Raw genomic sequence first — 18,490 nt, 5'->3', positions numbered from 1 at the left:
AAAATCAAAAGTCATAGTCTTTTTCAGCAAAAAAGTTTGTGAAAAGAAAAAGTTATGCTGGTACCAAAACTCCGGTTGACAGGACCACTCTGTGGTTTGTGCTTCTCTAAATGTGTCACCAAATGAATTTATAAGCAAATCCAAGGAAACCTTAAAACAGAAAGAAAACTTCTTGCCACTATGAGCATAGGTAGGGAGCCACCTGCTCCAGGATACTTTGAAGACTCTGTGGCTGCATTTTTTTGGTCTTATGTGTGTTTTATAACTGGATTGTAAGTTATAATCGTCATTCTCAGAGGGGGGATGGCCTGCCTCAAAGCACTACAACACAGGGCACACAAGTACCTCTTTCCCCTGGTGGGTGGTTAAAAACCACAGGAGAGATATCAGCTCTCAGATTCCAAACCCCTGATCAATATAGCACACCCGGGGTGTCTCTGATGGGAACAAGAGTGTCAACAAGGAGAAAGAATCGTGGGCATGTGCATGCCCATTTTGGGGATCCATCCATTATACCCCGGTCCTTTTATGTCTTATCTCTGAAGTACTATATTACTTCCTGTTAAATACTTTCTGAAACATAATTATGACTGTAAAGGGACTTTTCAAGAATATTCATAGCACATATCTGTTCACATGTATTTCTATTATTTTTATTTTAATTTTCAGTTGATCATAGATTCCAAACTATGTAATGGTCAGCTGAAATCAAAATCATGATGATTTTATGGAATTTAAAAATCTTGAAACCAATAATATGAGTTTTCTATTTCTTCAGTTCCTGCTCATCATACTGCCTAATGGGATTATACATTATTGCTATTGATAAATGGATGTAAAGAGTTTTAATGTCTGGGCAATACTTCATTAAAATACAAGTCTAATTCTGGAACCCAGAAAAATAAGAATAGCCAATTGTACATAGTTACTGCAACCTTATAGTTAAATATTTTATAATTCATGCAATTTAATCAATAAGAAAATCAAAAGCCAGCAATGGCAATCTAATTTTTAAGAATTTCTTCTTGAGGATTTTGATAGAGGTTACATAACTGTTATCCCTTTTATGTAAAAATTTGGCAAAACTCAATATTTAAAGTGACATTTAATAATAAAAAAGAACACAACAGTAAAGTTACTAAAAAGAATGTACTGTGAGTAAACACATAAGCCAAAAGATTTACTTTATTTTTGTTTGCTTCAATATTTTGGTATATCGATTACAATGTTGAGAATCTATACTGAATGTAACTATGACCCCAACTATAATCTCAACCCTAACTGTGACTCTAAACCCAACCCTAGTCCTGACCCTAACCCCAATCCCAACCCTATCCTAACCTCAAGCCTAACTCTCGCCCTAACCCCAGTGCTAACCCTTTGTCTGCCTTAATATTTACCACGATCAGTAACGGTGCTACTAATTTAGGCACAATCTCACCACAAATGCAGTCTTTGTCGTATCGTTTTATGAATCCGAGTTTGAGGCGATGTTAGCATTCCCTTCCCTGGAAAGAGGAAACTTGTGCACAGAAAGGTTAAGTGCCTTGTGTGGATTCAGGCAGGACTGCCGTCTCCCCAGCTCTGGCATGCTGTTCCATTTATTATTTCTCTTTATTGCCTGTGTGTTGGCAATAAAGTCGGGGTCATAAAATTAGAGTGTGGTCATCCCGTATGGTTTCCCAAATTTCCATGTCATGTTGGGAAGCTCAGAAGTTCCTGATCAATGCCAGTAGATAATCTCAACAATCTTAGTTCAAAGTTGTATAGATTGACAGAACACAATTCAAGAAAGTGTGGGGTGAAGTAAAGCAAAGTTTGACATTTTGGGGGCAAACATGCTTTGTCTGGAAGAAGTGTTAGTAATTGCAGGCAAACTTACAATCTTGAGTGCTTTCCTCTTGCAGGAGAAGCATGTAAAGCCGGCAGCCCAGGACCCCTGCAGCCTAGGACCACCCAGGGAGAGACACACAGCGAGAGAGGGGTGTTTATCACCAGCAGGCAGGAGCTCAGGACCTGCTCAGGCATCTGCCCTGCCAGCAACACGTCTGAGCCTGAGCAGGCTGCACGGGGCGGCCACCCAGCTCTGTCCCCAGCAGCCTCCTGAAGCCTCAGCCAACCAGCAGGTGGTTTGACATTTTTTTCTTGCACCCCTTCCTAAGGGACAAGGAGTGGCTGTCTTTGAAGAGGGAAAACTCAAGGAGTTCTAACCACAGAAGCAGCAGAGAAGTTTTCTTTGTTGTTCTTCCAGAGCAGGGCTCTAATTTAAAAAAGAAAAACCAAACAAACACTTCCCCTCACATGCCTGAAAATAATATTCTCCCAAAGTACACCATCTAAAAAAATACCTGTTTTTATTGCAGTGCCAGGAAATAGCTTCATGGCATTCGTACCTACCTCTTAGTCACTGCTACTTGTATGCGAGTCATGTGTGATTTTTACAGCCGCCTGCTGGGGTGGGTGTGGTGATATCCCCATGACACAGATGGGAACAGGTGACTACCAGTTTAAGGTCACACAGTTGCTAATTTTAGCCTGAGTCCCGCTGACTCTCAAGCTCATGCTGCTGAGCGCTATGTAGAATTTTATCCCAGAACCTGGTGTTCTGGCCTTCATGGCGATGACTGCATCCAAAAAAGGGGCAGTTGTCCTTACCTGGGAATTCTTTTGGCCTGCATCCTCCAGGAACATTTGGGACAGTCTGGAGACCTGTTGGATAGTCACAGCTTGTTACTGGCCTCCAGTGGAAAGAGGCCAGCCTCGCCAGACAGAGAATGACTGCGCTGAACACATCCATAGTGTCAGGTCCAGAAACTGTGTCGCGGGAGCTTCTGTTTCATGACATTTACATTTGACGTGCCTTACTAGGTTGTGAATAACTAGAAAGAGAGGAAACTGGGGGGTGAAAGCTGCAATGTGAGCTGGGGTTCATGTGCACAAAAGGATTGGGAAACTGAACAAAACCCCACAGCGCTTTCTCCTTACACCCAGGGCTGGGTACAGTGAACACTGGTGGGTGCCTTCCTGGTACCCTGTCACCCATTTCTGTTCCCCTCTTATAGAGGCCGCTGCTGGCTCCCTGAGGGATTCTGGTGAGATGACCATGAGCTCAGATCCTAGAGTGGGGATGGCGCAGAGGCTCAGTGATCAGCCCATATGGGAGTCTTGGTTGAGAGACAGGGAGATGGGAAAGGGCCTGTGACCTCTGCGAAGGGAACCTTGGGACATTTGCTGGGAATGCTGGTCAGGCGCTCTCCTCCTGACGGGGGAGGGAGGCAGGGCCTAGAGTTAGGCCTGGCTTTGGCTACTTTTCTCCTGTGAGGGGAGAACAGTGCCAAGAAGATGAGAGAAAATGGAGCCAGAACCCCAAGGCCACTGAGAAGCCTGTCTTTAAGTGTTTCCCGAAGGCGGTTGGACCTTTGGTCTGTCCTCTGTTTTAGTTTGAGTTCCTTGGATGTTGCTTTCTAATATTTTTCAACAAAAGCAGTTGGGTAACTTGGGGCACAAATGTCTCCCTCTCAGCACACTGGAACTACAACATGGACTCAGGTTCAGTGCTGGCTGCCTGCTGCTCCTTTGGGGACGTCTCCCGAGGGGACCATGATGGCTCTGTCATTGATCTTGTCTTCTCGAAACTCCCCCTCACAAAGCTGACTTCCCTTGGTGGGCTTCACCGGAGAGGACCCTGGTGCTGGTGGGTGAGCAGGACCACAAAGGGTAGGTGCTCACTGGGTCTTGCTTACCTGTGGGAGCCTGGGCCACAGAATGATGACTGAGTCGGTGCCTGAGAGACGTGCAGCCTAGCACTGGCTCGCATTCCCCTGGGCTGGCTGAGCATCTCTGTGGACAGGCCTCCCCTGGTGGGCTTCCTAATGGGCTCCCCAAGGCTGAGGCCCACCTCATTCTTCTGTGCCTGTGAACCACAGCTTATGCAGGTGCCTTTGCTTGGAAAACCCACCATGGGCTGATCCCCAACCCTCTCCTCTGGCTTCAGTGCCCCTCTCCTTAAAGCTCTCCTGTACTACCTGAGTGCTTTGTTTACTGACTAGAAGGCCTGAATTATCTGGTGCTTATTTATTACCTATCCAGTTGTAGAAGACAGCTTGTGCCTGGTGTGCTCTTTTTTACAGGATGTAATTGAAATATATGATGAATATTTAAATTAAATTGAAAAAAATTATAGTAAAAGACATATTGCCATCAATCTCCTCAAAATACTCCCCTTGCCTTTGAGCACGCTTTTGTCATTGTTCTTGCCCCTTTCTGAAGCGGTTCTGGAAGTCTCTTCCATGAGTGTCTTTCTGAGGTATGATAAAATATATAATGAATGGTGCTGCCGAGTGTCATCTAACAGAATGGCAGGCTTGTAAAAGCACGACCATGTGTCCTCACCCACCTTATTTACTGGATCTGGCATTGTGTGACTTCTGACCCTTCCTCAATGTCAAAATGACAACGAAAGGTACATGTTGTGAATGGATTCAGGACACTGAGGCAGTCACAACACAAGACCCTCATGAAGGAGGACTTTCGGAACTGTTTCAAACAGTGGCGAAAACAATGGGGCAAATGTGTTTGGAGCAAGGGGGATTTTGAAGGGATTAATGGCAAAGTACCTTTTACTGCAGTAATTTTAAAATTTAAACTGTTTAGATAACACATTGTACTCTGTGCTGTGTGTATGGATATTTGTGGTCTGAAAGGGTCACAGGACCTGGATACGGAGCAAGACAGAGTTGTGTAGTCAGGAGTTGTTACCTGGACATAACAGGAGCTGTTGCTTTGCATGATGGTGTGGTTTGGGTATATTAATGCTTAGCCTCCAGCCTGTGGTATTACTGGGAGATCTACCTGCCAACGGAACCACAGGCTGGGGACCAAACTCTTAACACTGGCCTTTCAGGGGACATTCCAGATCCCAAGCATAGCAGGAAGGCTGCCTGCTCAGAGCTGGGTAGGAAGAAGAGGCTCCTGTAAAAATTTAAACCTGCTGCAGCCCATGTGCAGTGTGGGTTCACGTGCTCACTCACGTGGCTTGGGGATCTTGAGGCAAGAGGTTAACACAAGACGTAAGCTAGACCTGTGCAACCGTATCATGATGTCACAGAGCCCACAGTTCTGATGCAAAGCTCTGCATTATCACCATTCTTCTGCAAAAGCCTCCAATTCCCGGAGACTCTACACAGGACAAACACAGCTGACAGGATACCCTGAGTACTTTGTTCAATAGAGTTAAAGAGATGAGAGAAGTAGCAACTTCTCTGTAGCAACACTGAGATGTTACCTAGACATAAGAGAAAGATGGCAGTGGAGGGCCAAGTACAAATTCCAGCAGGAAAATAAACAGTGCTGATATAAAAAGAATTCAGGGCAAGGATGAAGCAAGAAATTAGTCCTGACCGGGAATCACCAAAATCTCACCACAGCACTACGAGACTGGCAATGCTGTTCCCTCGCTGACCCAGGTGAACACGGCTTTGGGCAGGGTAAGAAATGCCCTCAGGGTGAGTCTGCCTGGGCAGCGTTCTGGGGCTGGAGTTCACATCCTGTGAGAGTGAACTGTATACATCGCTTCTCTGCTCCAGTTTCAGTGGTATCATGATGGTAGCCTGCAGTTGGTCATGGTGAGGGTATTTACACCACAGAAATGGGCAAATGTTATAATCAGGTCTTTAAATTTTTATTTTATTATGATTCTCAGAGAGTGTCCATTGTCAAACATGTACCCACACAGTACACAGATCTTTTCAATCAGAAGCCACCATGCAGCCCCTACAGAGGGCTCACAGGTAACAGATGACAATGAGGCATGCAGGGTTTAAATTGGGTACTCTGGGGCTAGGGGTATAGGTCAGTGGCACAAGTGCCTGCCTGGCAAGCACAAGGTCCTGAGTTCGATTCCTGATACCCAAAAAGTAATAATAATAAAATAAATAAATAAATAAATAAATTTGGTACTCTGGGGAGCTGTATTCCCTTGTCCAAAGTGAGCAGCTGCTGTGAGACCCAGCTGACTCTTGTTATAAGTGGGGACATGGACCCAGTATTAACATCTGATTTTTTTCTAGAGAATCTGCAAGATCCAAAATTTTACATGAAATCTCAATTTTAAAACACTGGCAAGAGATTAAAAAAAAATTTCAAATGTTACTGAAGCCAAACAAACACATCTGTTGGCTGGATTTGGCCACTGGCTGCCAGTTTGCAATTTCTACTTTTAATCAAGAAACTCTAGTGCTTTGTGTCATTCCTCCTTTCCCTAAACGCAATTTTAGTTGTCAAGATCTGGTATAAATCACGCAATTTTCTCCATGTGCCAACCCCAGGCTTCCCCTCTACAAGCCACCTTCTGCACACATCTCCACCACCTTCAGAACGTACATCCCGCTTGACATTCTTTGTGCACATGTCTTCCCCATTCTGGCTGCTTGTATTCCCCTGAAGATCAAGTTCTACAGCTTGGGCATCTTTCTATCCCCAGAAATGTCCAGCACAGACCTCTGTATATAGAAGGCCTTCAGTAAATATTGGGTAAAGATTAAAACTGGAAATTCACTAGATGTTAATTTGAATCACATTTTGTGCTTGCTCTGAGAATTGTGACTCATCTACTCAGTGAGAAACATGAAGAGTTTAGATGAGGAACTTCAAAGTCAAAATGACAGTGTTGGAAAGACAGCTCCTCGTTCCCTGGTCTGTGAGATTCATTCCAGGGAAATCTTTCTTTTTCTGTGTGTGTAGAGGGGTATGGAAGGAGACATCCTATTCAAGCTCTGTGGTCCAAAAAGGAGGTTTTCCAGAAAGGAGTACCCGTGCTAATTGTGGCTGAGTGAGTGAATAGAATATAAAGCATTTTCCTGCTTAAGTTTTCCTCTTTTAATCAAAATAGAATTTCTTGTTAAAATCAAAAGCTTTCTTAAAACTATTATCTATGTTTACTAACATAAATATTTAATAGAATGATTAAATACCTTTGAAAATAGAATTATTGTAGAGTAAGCTTTGAAAGAATACAGGCACTTTGATGAAAATCTCAAATTAAAATTTGACAGTTACTACCTTCCCTCTCATTTTCTTATGTGGTTTTAAATAAAGAATCTTTGCTTCTTTCTCTCACCTTCGGTTCTGCAGAATTGTACAGCTTAAAGCTCAACAGCTCTTAAGCAGTTCTCCGCGATTTTTGAATGTCCTTGGATAATCCTTCTCTAATTCCTTAATGCTAATTCCAAAAAAAGAATTGATTATCTTGAAGTGCCAAGAAGTACAAGTATTTCTTTCTTTCATAGACAATGTTAGCTACATACCTTCTGTTCCTTAGCTCATAGTTTTTCTAAACTGGAGTAATTGTTACCCATCCAACACCGGCCCTTGTCCCAAGTCTTCACTTTTGACATGTACAGGTGAGAGTGACTTTATTTTGCTTCAGAATCTTCACTCGAACTAGTCTTCTGCCCTCAGATGGTTTCTGTTTTCTGTGAAAGAGCTTAGCATCAAGAAAATCTCCATCTTCCCAATACTGTTGTGTTAAACACAGATTTAAACAAAATAGTGAAAGGATATTAAATATTGATACAAAATTTTTCTTCTTGTGTTAGTCTTTAAGTCCATTATTTGCTGAAGATCAAAAACTCAGTAGCAAAGCATATCCTTAGCATGAGCAAGGTCTTGGCTTCAACCCTGGCTTGGCTTCAACTGTAAGAAAAAAGGTAAAAATGAAAGCATAAATCAGTCATCTTATTCAAATCTACTTGCAAGTATATATTAAATATGGGATCTACTTTGAGCCACTGCATGAGTTTTTAAATTATAGAAATTTAGTCTGAAGATGGGATTAGAAATAAGCTATAAAGATAGGTAAGAGTAAATTGAATTTTCTTGTCATAGAAAGATTTCAACTCTACTATCTTCTTGAGTTACCTCATTTCAAAACCATTGGAGATTCATGAGCATGGTGCCCAAACTTGTTTAAAAAAAGGTAATTCATCAATTCATTCAGCAAATGTACATTGTGGGCTCAGTCTGCTCAGGAATTGACTATGTAGCTGGAAGAGGAATGGAAATTGCCTGTAGAATAGTTTTGAACCTTGATCGTGTTATTATTACCATCTCAATTTAACATCAGCTGTTGAATGTCTTTGACATCTAATACATGTTTTCAATAGCCCATGAGAGGTGATTTCTATCATACCTAAGACCTAAGTCAGTTAAGTCTGAAAGGAGAGTTTTCATAAAATGTGAGCTGCTCATTAGGGTCAGTTCACTCAGCCAAAGCCGGCAGTTTCTCCTCATTTTCCCCTTGTCTTCTGGCTCATCAGATTGTACCTTATAACAGACAAAGTCTGGATGTGTTTGGTGGAGGCAAACTGATCACCATACCTGGAGCTGTTATCTCTGCTCCTCTTGGGTAAAACTGCGTCTTTACTGGAAGTGTAGGAGCTTTCCTTCATCATGGCTTGGATTAATTAATCTGAAATCATGTTAAGTTAAATAGTTAAACCATGTTAAGTTGATTTGTTTGGTCATTGATAACATTCTTTTCATCTACAGTCATGGTCTAGCTCTGGAATATCAATGAGTTACTATTTTATAAGATGGTACACTTTGCACAAGAGTGGTAGGGATTGACCTGAATCCAATCCTGTCCTTTGACTGGTGAGAGATCAGGACTCAGAGACGTGGAATGAATTCCTAGTGCTTCAGAGCTGGTCAGAGACCAGGATCCCACCTTTTAGTCTACTCAAGAAGAATAATGCTCTATATTCCAATCCCACACTTTGTGGCTATTATTACCCTATTACAGTTATAATTGTAGAATATTAATTTCACTGGTATTATGTGTATTTACCAAATATGAATGTCTCAGATGTTCTCCCTGAAAGATATCTTTTTCCTGTCAACGGATGAGTGGTTTGGAGTCGGCATATTCTGAGAATGCTAAGCATTTGCTTGTCAGCTTAGCCAAAAGAGACACCCTGCTTAGAGCACTGGACCTTTCCTCAGCCTAGGAAAATGTAAACCAAAAGGGATGTGGATGTAGGACGCACTGCCTCATTCTTGTACTTTGAGTGAGTTGATCTGGGGTCTTTGCACTTCCTGAGTTTATTCAACTGAGCAGGAGAAGTAGCAGGACTGTGAGGGAAAGTTAGAAGTAAACACATCCAGACCCAGGCAAAGCAAAATTGAATATGCTTATATGGTAATAAGGGAATAATTCCTTGATCTGTTAGGTGGAATTAGTCAATAGCAATCTACTTTTGACTTACAGAAATGATAATTTTATATGGCTTAATCAAACATAATTTTCCTTTTCTTCCTTCCTCCCTTCTGATCTTCCCCACCCCTGGTGAATTCTTTTCCCTGCCCTAATCTGGTGGTAGAATCAATTGTCCGATTTACTATTAAATCTGCACTTACTGGAGCTGAGGGTGTAGCCCAATGGTAAAATCCATGTGTAGCATTTGTGAGACCCTGGGTTCCACTCCCAGCATTGAAAATTAAATAAAAAGATCCACATTTACCTGACTTTCCTTATCATAAAGGCTTCCAGGCTCCTTTGAGAATGTCAAAGCTTTGCTCCTTGAAAGGCAAAGTAGATTAAACTTAGGTCTAACAGGACACTCAAACATCACTCCTAGGTCCAAAGGAGAACACGCTCCTTTGTTCATTCTCCTCTGCCTGCTGGTCCCCTGCACTGTTATCATGTGTGCATGGATGTTATCACTTCACTGGAAGTTGTTTGGCCCTGTGGTAGGGTCAATATGCTTCATATGAACTGATCTTGAGCAAGTTGAGATGTACCGCCTCCATCTACTTAATATATAATCGTATGTTTATATGTTCATTAATAAATCAATGTGTATTATAGGCTTCTATTTTTACTTTTCACAAAGATGTAGGTGAGATATCTATCATCTATCTATCTATGTAGCTATCCATCTATCTTTTTTTGGCACCAGGAATTGAACCCAAGGCCTTGTGCATGCTAAGCATGTACTCTACTACTAAGATATACTCCCAGCTAAAGGCGTATTTATCTTAGTATATAAAAGTCCATTCAAAAATTTATTGATCTCTTTTGTTCTACTTAGTAGTGTGAAGCACCCAGATGGGCAAGTAGAGCCATAAAGGTATGTGAATATATTTCTGTATTTTATATCTATGCATCTATTATCTATTATCTATCTATCTATCTCTTACTTTTCTTGTTGTTGCTGTGACTGAATACTTGACACCCACAAGTTAAAGGAGGGAAGGTTTATTTCAGTTTATTTTCAGGTTTCAGTCCATAATCAGCTGGCTCCAAGGCAAGGCTGCATGGCAGAGGGCCATGGCAGAGGAGAAACAGTCCATGGCAGGTCAGACAGGAAGCAGTGAAGCAAGCCTCCGGTTCCCTTTTATCTCATCCAGGCTATAAGCCTTCTGGGTGGTGACACCCACTCCCAAGGTGGGCCTTTCCATTATCCACACCCAGAACTATGCTAAACCAGCTAGTGGACTAATCCACTATAACATACCCTTAATCCCAATATTAGACACTCTAAATCAGTGATGGCAAAACTATGGCAAAACTATGGCACATGTGATGCAGTGGGAATGCACAACCTTCTCTGTTAGCATGCAAGTCACGTTGCCCCAGCAGCCTAGCATTGGATAACAATTGTTTTTTCTAAACTAAAACCTCAGTATTCATGTTTAATTGCAGTGTTGGAACTTTGTGATAAATAAATGGGTTTTGTGTTGCAGTTTGGGCAGTCAGTCTCTAAAAGCTTCACCATCACTGCCCTAGATCCAGGCAGCTCCAAAAAGCCCCACCTATGAGTCCATGACACTTTGCAGCTGACATCAAGATACAAATGACCATATCTATCTCTAACTCTATCTCTATCTCTATCTCTATATCTATATCTATCTACCTGTATTTCTGTCTATTCCATAAATATCCTTCTAAATGTGAATATGTATAAATACTTATCAGACAGGACTATGTGGAAGAGGAGGCTATGAAGGTCTCAGTCTTGGATGAATGACTTTAGAGACATCTCTGACCTCCTGCTGTGCTGGTGCAGAGTTCCCTGGCTGGTCGATGGCTTCAGTGAGGCCCTGGCACCTCTATCTAGTGCCCATAAGATCCTTACAGGTTGGCCTCTACCACACTAGAGCTAAATGGGCATTCAGTGCCTCATTAGAAAAACAAATAGATCATTTGAACTCCTCAGGGGCCAAAGCTGTGTGTGATCTATGGGCTCAGGTCAGCTGACAGGGGCTGCTCATGGGGTGGGGGGAGGTAATCCCACTGCAAGCTTGGGGGCCCCAGATACTAGGTTGACTTTCAGATAAGCCTCCCTCAGGATATCAACTGATTGTCTCTGTCCTTTCACCTTAGAATGGGGAGACAAGGAAATTTGCCACATAGCAGGAGTGAAGGTGGGGTCAGCCATGAAGGCCCACAGGCCCTTGTTAGGGAACTGTTTCTTAGTTGCAGTAGTGATGGCTCTAGAGAAGCACTCAGGGTCCTCAGAGAGGAAGGCAGCATGAAAGGAAAAAATCAGTGGCTGCTATTATTTGCTTTGTAATAGGTTTGATTGGGTTTGAACAGATTTGATAAATAAAACTGGACTTTAAAGAAAACTACTTTTGGCTGTGGTTGGAATGATGACCCTTAAAGTTCTTCCTGAGTTTGGAACTCGACAATACAACCCATAGCATGCAGGCTTCTCCCTCCTTGGCTGGCAAATACATGATCCAGGGCCCTGCCTTTTGATTCAGTCAAACATATTTACTGAGCATCAGCTAGACACCAAAGCTTATTCTAGGCCAGTAGATTTCAAATGTTGTGTCTAGCCCACTGGCACTAGCGTCACCTGGGAACTTAAGAGGCAGGCAAACCCAGGTCCACCCAAACCCACTGATGCAGAAGCAGGGCTGGCCAGCACTGGACCTAAGAAGCTCCCAGGTGACTGTGACACAGCCCTGAAGAGGCGGAGGACTGTTCTAGGGCTGGGACAGGAACAAAGGAGAAAACGGTGGGTGTAGCTTCCAGGGCTCTGCGGCTGCCTGGAAAGGATCATACAACGTGCTGACACACTAGTGTTTAAAAATCACATACACACATGCGCACACACACATGCACACACACATGCGCACACACACATGCACACGCACATGCGCACACAAAACAACTTTGTCAGCCAGAATGAAGAAATGATGAATTTATGTTTTGGTGAAATGTCACTACGTCCTATGAAGCTAAGTTACATATTAGGAAATTCTGGAATTGTTTAGCCATGATATAATGTTATAATTTCACCCTGAACGGGTTCTAAGAGCCTTAATGAAGATTTTTCTCCTTTCTTCTAGTTCATAATTACCTCCCACAATGGAATTTTAACACTAGAAAATGCTCTGTGGTATAGCCTCCATCTGAAAACCAAGGGCAGTGGAAAGAGCCTCATATCAGTGCTATTGAAAAGCAAGACCAGCTCTGTGTTGGGTCTTCCTTCTTCTCTCCCTCCCACTCCTTTCTTCTTTCCTTCCTTCTTTTATTTATTTATTTATTTTTTCCAGTACTGGGAATTGAACTCACAACCTTGCGCTTGCCGGGCAGGCGCTGTGTTGCTTAGCTAAATCCCCAGCCCCTTTCCTTCCTTCTTACTTTATGTAAAACGTGTTCGATCTGATGAGACCTTTCTACTTTCAGGCGCCAGTCTAAATTTATCTCCTACATATCCAGGTTCTTTTAGAGAAAAGAAAACTTTGAGGAATAGGATTGCCTTAAATGCAGATTGGGGTGACAGCCCCTGTAGACCTGGCTTTCTAAGTCCCCATCAATCTATGTCATGTGGTGGTTGTACTTGCAGGTGGGATGATGACCTGGCGAGGGAGAGCACCTTGCTTCAGACCCAGCCAGTAAATGGGGGAGGAACCAGAGCCAATAAATGAACCCAGAGCTTCTGTGTCCCACCTCACTCCCCAGTGCCTGTAGGCGTTATGTTTTGCTCTGCTATCGTCACGTTTTTGCCTGGCCTGTCTCACCTGTGCCCAGGAGCACTGGCTCGAGAGATGTCACCAAGGTCGGCCAGGTTTATCTCTGGCCTCTACCCCTTTGGCCACTCTGTATTGCTATCTACTTGGGGTTACCAGTGAAAGTATGCTGCCAAGGAAGATCTGAAGATGGGCCCCAGACATCTGTAGCATAGGAGAAAGCACCAGTGGTAGAACTTCAAGTGTCAGCTGCCAGGTGGGCAACCGAGGATCCTAGGCCGTCTTCCTCGGAATCAGGGCTCTGGTAGGCCACCAGGCCCTAGGACCTGGGTCTCCATCCCAGGTGGTATTGACTTCTACTCGGAAAACACAGCAGCTCTTATTGCAGCAATTAGTGCAAATATTGCCTTCTTCATACCTTTCAAAGTTAGAGATGTTGTCACTGGGCAGGAGGCAAGGGTAAGGAACCCAACTCACCTACCCATAGAATAGATTCTCAGTTTACCGGCGCCTGTCATAGAAGAATAATTTTCAGGATTAGTCAGCAAGAGGTACAGGAAAGACTTTATTAGGTAGAAATTAAAAGATGCACACTCAAAGAAATAGAGTGTGGGCCTGCAAGAGAGAAAGGGCTTATTTCCTGGAACTGGGAGGGATAGAAACCCCAAGAAAAGGTGACCTACCCTCCAGAGGAAGCTGGCCCATATTACAAGTATAAGCCCAGTTTTAAATTTTTTTCTGATAGTGCCAGGCCTGGTAGCACATGCCTGTAACCCCAGTACTCGGGAGGCTGAGGCAAGAGGATTGTTGGGCGTTTGAGACTAGCCTGGGCTACAAAGTGAGCTCAACGTCAGCCTGCACTGCATAGGGAGACCCTGTCTCAAAAAAGGCAGAAAAACTTTTTTCTTTTTTTTCTGAGATAGGTAATTTGAGCATCCTTTGGATTCTCTCTACTTGTTCCTTTATCTTAGTGCCCAGTTCCTGCTCTTTCTCAATTAAGCCGGTTTATGGACTTTCAGTATTCCTGAGGAATTTTGGGTGTGTTGGGTCTGGAAGGGAAGAAGCCTCAGCTGAATCAAGTGGATGCTGATTACATCGCCTTGGGTGACTTTGTCTGTGTCGCTGAAGTTGCAGTCTTCTTAAAAGCATAATTTTTAACATCATACTTTCCTTGTCTCCATTCTTCCTGTCTTTTATTTCTTCTATTCTACCTCACTTTGGTTTTGGTTTTTTGGTTTTGGTTTTTGGTTTTTTGGTTTTTCTCTGGTACCGGGAACCGAACTCACGACCTTGCGCTTGCCAGGAAGGCGCTTTTGCCGCTGAGCTAAATCCCCAGCCCCTATTCTACCTCACTTTGACAGGAGGGAAATTTCTTCCCTGAACAGGTGAGTGGCATATAAATGTCGAACAGGAGATAATTCATACACCGAAGTTGATTCTCTTTGCACAATGGAATTTATCTGATGTGGAGCACAGGGGATTTTTAGAGCACAGAAGCTGCTTTGTGTGGTACTTCAAGGATAGACAGGTGTCCTGAAGCCCTTGTGTGAGCTATGGGACCAGGACCGGTCACTACAGGGTCAGCAGTTGCCGCAGGGTACGTTTCCTGTGTGAGACGCTGGTGGTGGGAGAGGCTGGGGCCAGCTGGGAACTCTGCATTCTGCTCCATTTGGCTGTGAACCCAAAACTGCTCTAAAAATGAAGTCTGCTTAAACAATAAAGAGGATTTATCCTTAGAGAATAAAAAAAAATGGTTCTTAAGACTAATATACTCCTCCTCAATCTGTGCAGCGCGTATCACCCAGCTGTTGGGAAATTATTAGAGGAACTTGGATGTCAGTCAGTTATCATTTTTGAAAACCCTAGCTGATTTAAAGGGTAAAGGACAAGTAGATAAGAAGTAAAGGCCAGTCAAACTGACCCCTCTAACTAGGCCCAGGGCCATTTATCAGCCTCTGGGAAAGCTTTAGGAGAATGGAAAACAAAAACAAACACTCAACCCTCCCTCAACTTTGCAATAATAAAAGAATCCGGCCGGCAGTTCCTTATTCAAGACATTGGTCATCTGTCAGAAAAATGCAATGGTGTAGGGCATGCTAAAAAAATATCCAAGGCAATGAAGGGCTTGCTTGATTTTATTTCGTTTCAGTGAGGTTTGAGGTTTCCCAAATCGCCTGCGCGTTCACGAGCTGCCCGCAGGGCTTGGAATCAGGCTCTAAATTGCTGAGCGGTGAACACGCAGACCCCAGGGCCCAGGCCGCCTCCCCTCCCTGGGACAGCCCTGTGGGCCGCCATCGGAAAGGCCATTTGGAAGTCCATCTGGTTCTTTCAAAAACAGCCTTGTTTGTTTGCCTTTCGGTGACATTCTGTTTATTCAAACCTCTTTTCTCTTCGGAGAAAGAAAGCTTAACATTTTTTCCTTTCTTTTTTTTTTTTTTTATGATCTGCTTTTCTTTATCACCATTGCAGATGAGAAGCATAAAAACTCCGAAGACAAAATAAAGGAAAACGTAGAGCCCCGAGAGAAAGCGGTGGGAGGAGGGAGCTCGCCTCGCGGTGGTGCGGCCCGGGCGCTGCTGGTACCACACGCATTCCGGAGCAGGCTGGGGCGCTTGAACACACAGCCTGTCATTTCCTCCCGGCGACGACGTGGGTGGCCGCTGTGAAGACTCACTGTCTCGTCCCCTTCAGGACCTACCCTAGCTCAGCCCGCTCGGCCCCACGGCCAGCGGGATGTTTGCTGTTTAAGTAAATAAACTGGTCGGAGGCTCGGGCTGGCTGCAAAGGCCCCGGAGCAGCTCAAAGCAGGGAAAAGGCCCACCAGCCAAGCCAGCCACCGATGCCACCCACTGCGACGCCCGCTCCCAGGCCCCGACCACTTGGTGCCGGGCAGCCCGGCAGTGGCAGCCCGCGCTTGGCCACTCCAGGAGCCGAGTGTGTCACCGCGGAGGCGGTGACCAGGGCTCTCCCTGGAACTTCCAGGAAACAGCCGGGGGCGGGGGGCTGTGTCTGACGCCCCCCTCCCCCTTTCCTCCGCTGTCCCCGTGCTCGCTGAGGCACTTGGGCACCTTGTGCTGTTTTTTCAGATGTTCCATTGGGTTCTTCCCGGCCCACTGGCTGAAGGCTCCTTTGTGTGTTTTGCTGGGAGCTGGAGCCCGGTGCTGCTCCAAGGGTGGTCTGGGGGCCCCTAGCGGCAGCTTCACCTAGAACCTCCTTAGAAATGCAAATTCTCCGGGGAACGAGACCTCCCAGAAGGGCTCACTAACCTGTGTTTACCAGTCTTCCTGCTGTGAACTGTGGAGCTAGGCTATGCTCCCAAGAGCTGGTCTTTTGTCTGCTTTCAGTACTCCTGGGTCCCCAGAAGCCAGATGACCGCCTGCAAACAGCAGGTGCTTAATACGCAATTTACAAATGAACAAAGGACCCATGTGAGAGGTGAGTTAGGGATTTGAATTAGTGATTTCCTCCTGCTTTTTTCCCTGCAAGTTCATCTCTGTCCTGCTCCACAGCCACTAGCCCAGCAGAAGCCCTGGGTTTGTTGTGGATTTTGTAACTCTTTTGCCTTGTTGGGGAGAATTAAGCCTAGAGCAAGGTCAGGGATGGAGGACAAGGAGGGGTGTGGGATATAGAAAATATCCTTTCAGAAACAGACTCCACAGTCTTCCCTCCCACCAGCGGCATTCATGTTGCCGTGTGCACACTCATTTTCTCTCTGTCCCTACCCCTGTCTCTGTCTGTCTCTCCATCCTCCCAAACCATTTATATCAGTCAGCTTTACATCACTGGGTCAAATCACTGACACCCACAACGTGAAGGAGAGGAGGTTTGTTTTGGCTCGTGGTTTCAAAAGTTTTGGTTTCAGACTGTGGCCAGCTGGCTCCAAGGCAGGCACATCATGGCAGAAGGCCTGGCGGGGCACAGATGCTCATTTCATGGCGGCCAGGGTGCACAGAACAGGAAAACAGCACCAGAGAGTGGTGGGAGGAGGGAGCTCTCTGGTTCCAGAGAGGAACCAGATATACATCCTGAGGCCGCACTTCCGTGAGTCAATCTAAGGGTTTCTTCAAGTTGACAAAACACCATTAAATGTATGTGTGTATGTTTAACTTAAAGAAAAACTTGAAAAGTTCCTGATTAAAAACAAAGTCCCTTATATAGCACAGTCTAGCATCCAGGTTGCCCCAACCAACCTGGGTATTAGTCAACACCTGAAGCTTAGACAGGAGCTCATTTCAACTCCTCTGCTTTGTGCTCCCTTTGACCCTGTCCAGATCTGTTCCCTGACATGTGCAAATGACCTGTTGTCATAGGAAGTAACTCCTAACCCATTAGATGTGCCAAGCTCCTGTCTCATGACTCTGAAGAATGGAGTGAAAGAGCAGGACAAGTTCTACTAGAAGAAAGCCCCTGAGAGGCAGGAGGGGTTTTGAAAGGGTGTCGCAGCTGAAGCTCTTTGTCTAGGGGATTTTTAAACAGTAAAATCACGTCACAGGTTATCTGGGTCAAAAACTATAACCAACCTACAGGATTATAACACAATCACTTAGCTAATATTGTCTTACTAGAAAAACAAGGTACACAGCAAGGGTAATTGTCTAGTTGTCTTACTAGAAAAACAAGGTACACAGCAAGGGTACATAGCATGAACCCTTGAAGAACATGAACCTATGAAGAGGAAAGGCATTTCTGGAAGGGGCAGGAGTGAGGGTCATCTGTCTACATGTTCATTATGCTGTTTCTACATGTTTGCTACACTGTTCAGGTTACCGGACCAGTTGGTGTTGGCTACTGTACAGTTTTGAGCTGTTATTTACCTCTGGGGAGGCTGGCGGGCCTAGGCATGCTGTCTACATCTTGGGGCCTAGATTTTATTGACTCAGCCCTCGACCAGAGGCTTGGTTCTGACTCTGTCTTGGGCCCTGTCCCTTTGTGATTGCCTGTGCACCTCTACCTGACTTTGCAACACTGTGTGTCAGACACTGGTTATGTGTGAGCGTGGCCAACAAAGGAGACTGTGTGTCTGTGCTCGTGGCACTTCTGCTGTAAATGCAGAGACAGGTGGTCGAATAATTCTAATTAAAGAAAAGGTAACAAGTGAGGCCAGCAGATAGCAAGTTGGAGCCCAGCCTGGGCAATTTAGTAGATGCTATCTCAAAATTTTGAAAAGGGCTGGCTATGCAGCTCAGTAGTAGAGTGCTTCCCTAGCATATGTGAGGCTCAAGGTTTAGTCCCTGGTATTAAAAAAAAAAAGAAGCATTAGGAAAGCATTATTTAAGATTCTTTGTACTGGAAATTGAACACACAACCACCACTTGCCAAGTAGGTGCTGTGCCGCTGAGCTATACCCCCAGCCAGGGTGGAAGCCCTTAAAACGCTCTCTTCTCCTGTGCCATCTGACCCAGTATAACGCTCACTATCTCATGGCATCTTTTATGATCGTGAGCTGTTACTGGTTAACTATTTTTCTGTGGGATTTAGCAAGCTTACTCCTTACTGTCCCAGGTGAGTC

This window comes from Chinchilla lanigera, unplaced genomic scaffold (assembly GCF_000276665.1).
Source record: "Chinchilla lanigera isolate Chin_1 unplaced genomic scaffold, ChiLan1.0 scaffold00021, whole genome shotgun sequence".
NCBI classification, from domain to species: Eukaryota; Metazoa; Chordata; class Mammalia; order Rodentia; family Chinchillidae; genus Chinchilla; species Chinchilla lanigera.
The sequence above is the reverse complement of the archived record's forward strand: the minus strand, read 5'-3'. Positions refer to the sequence as shown.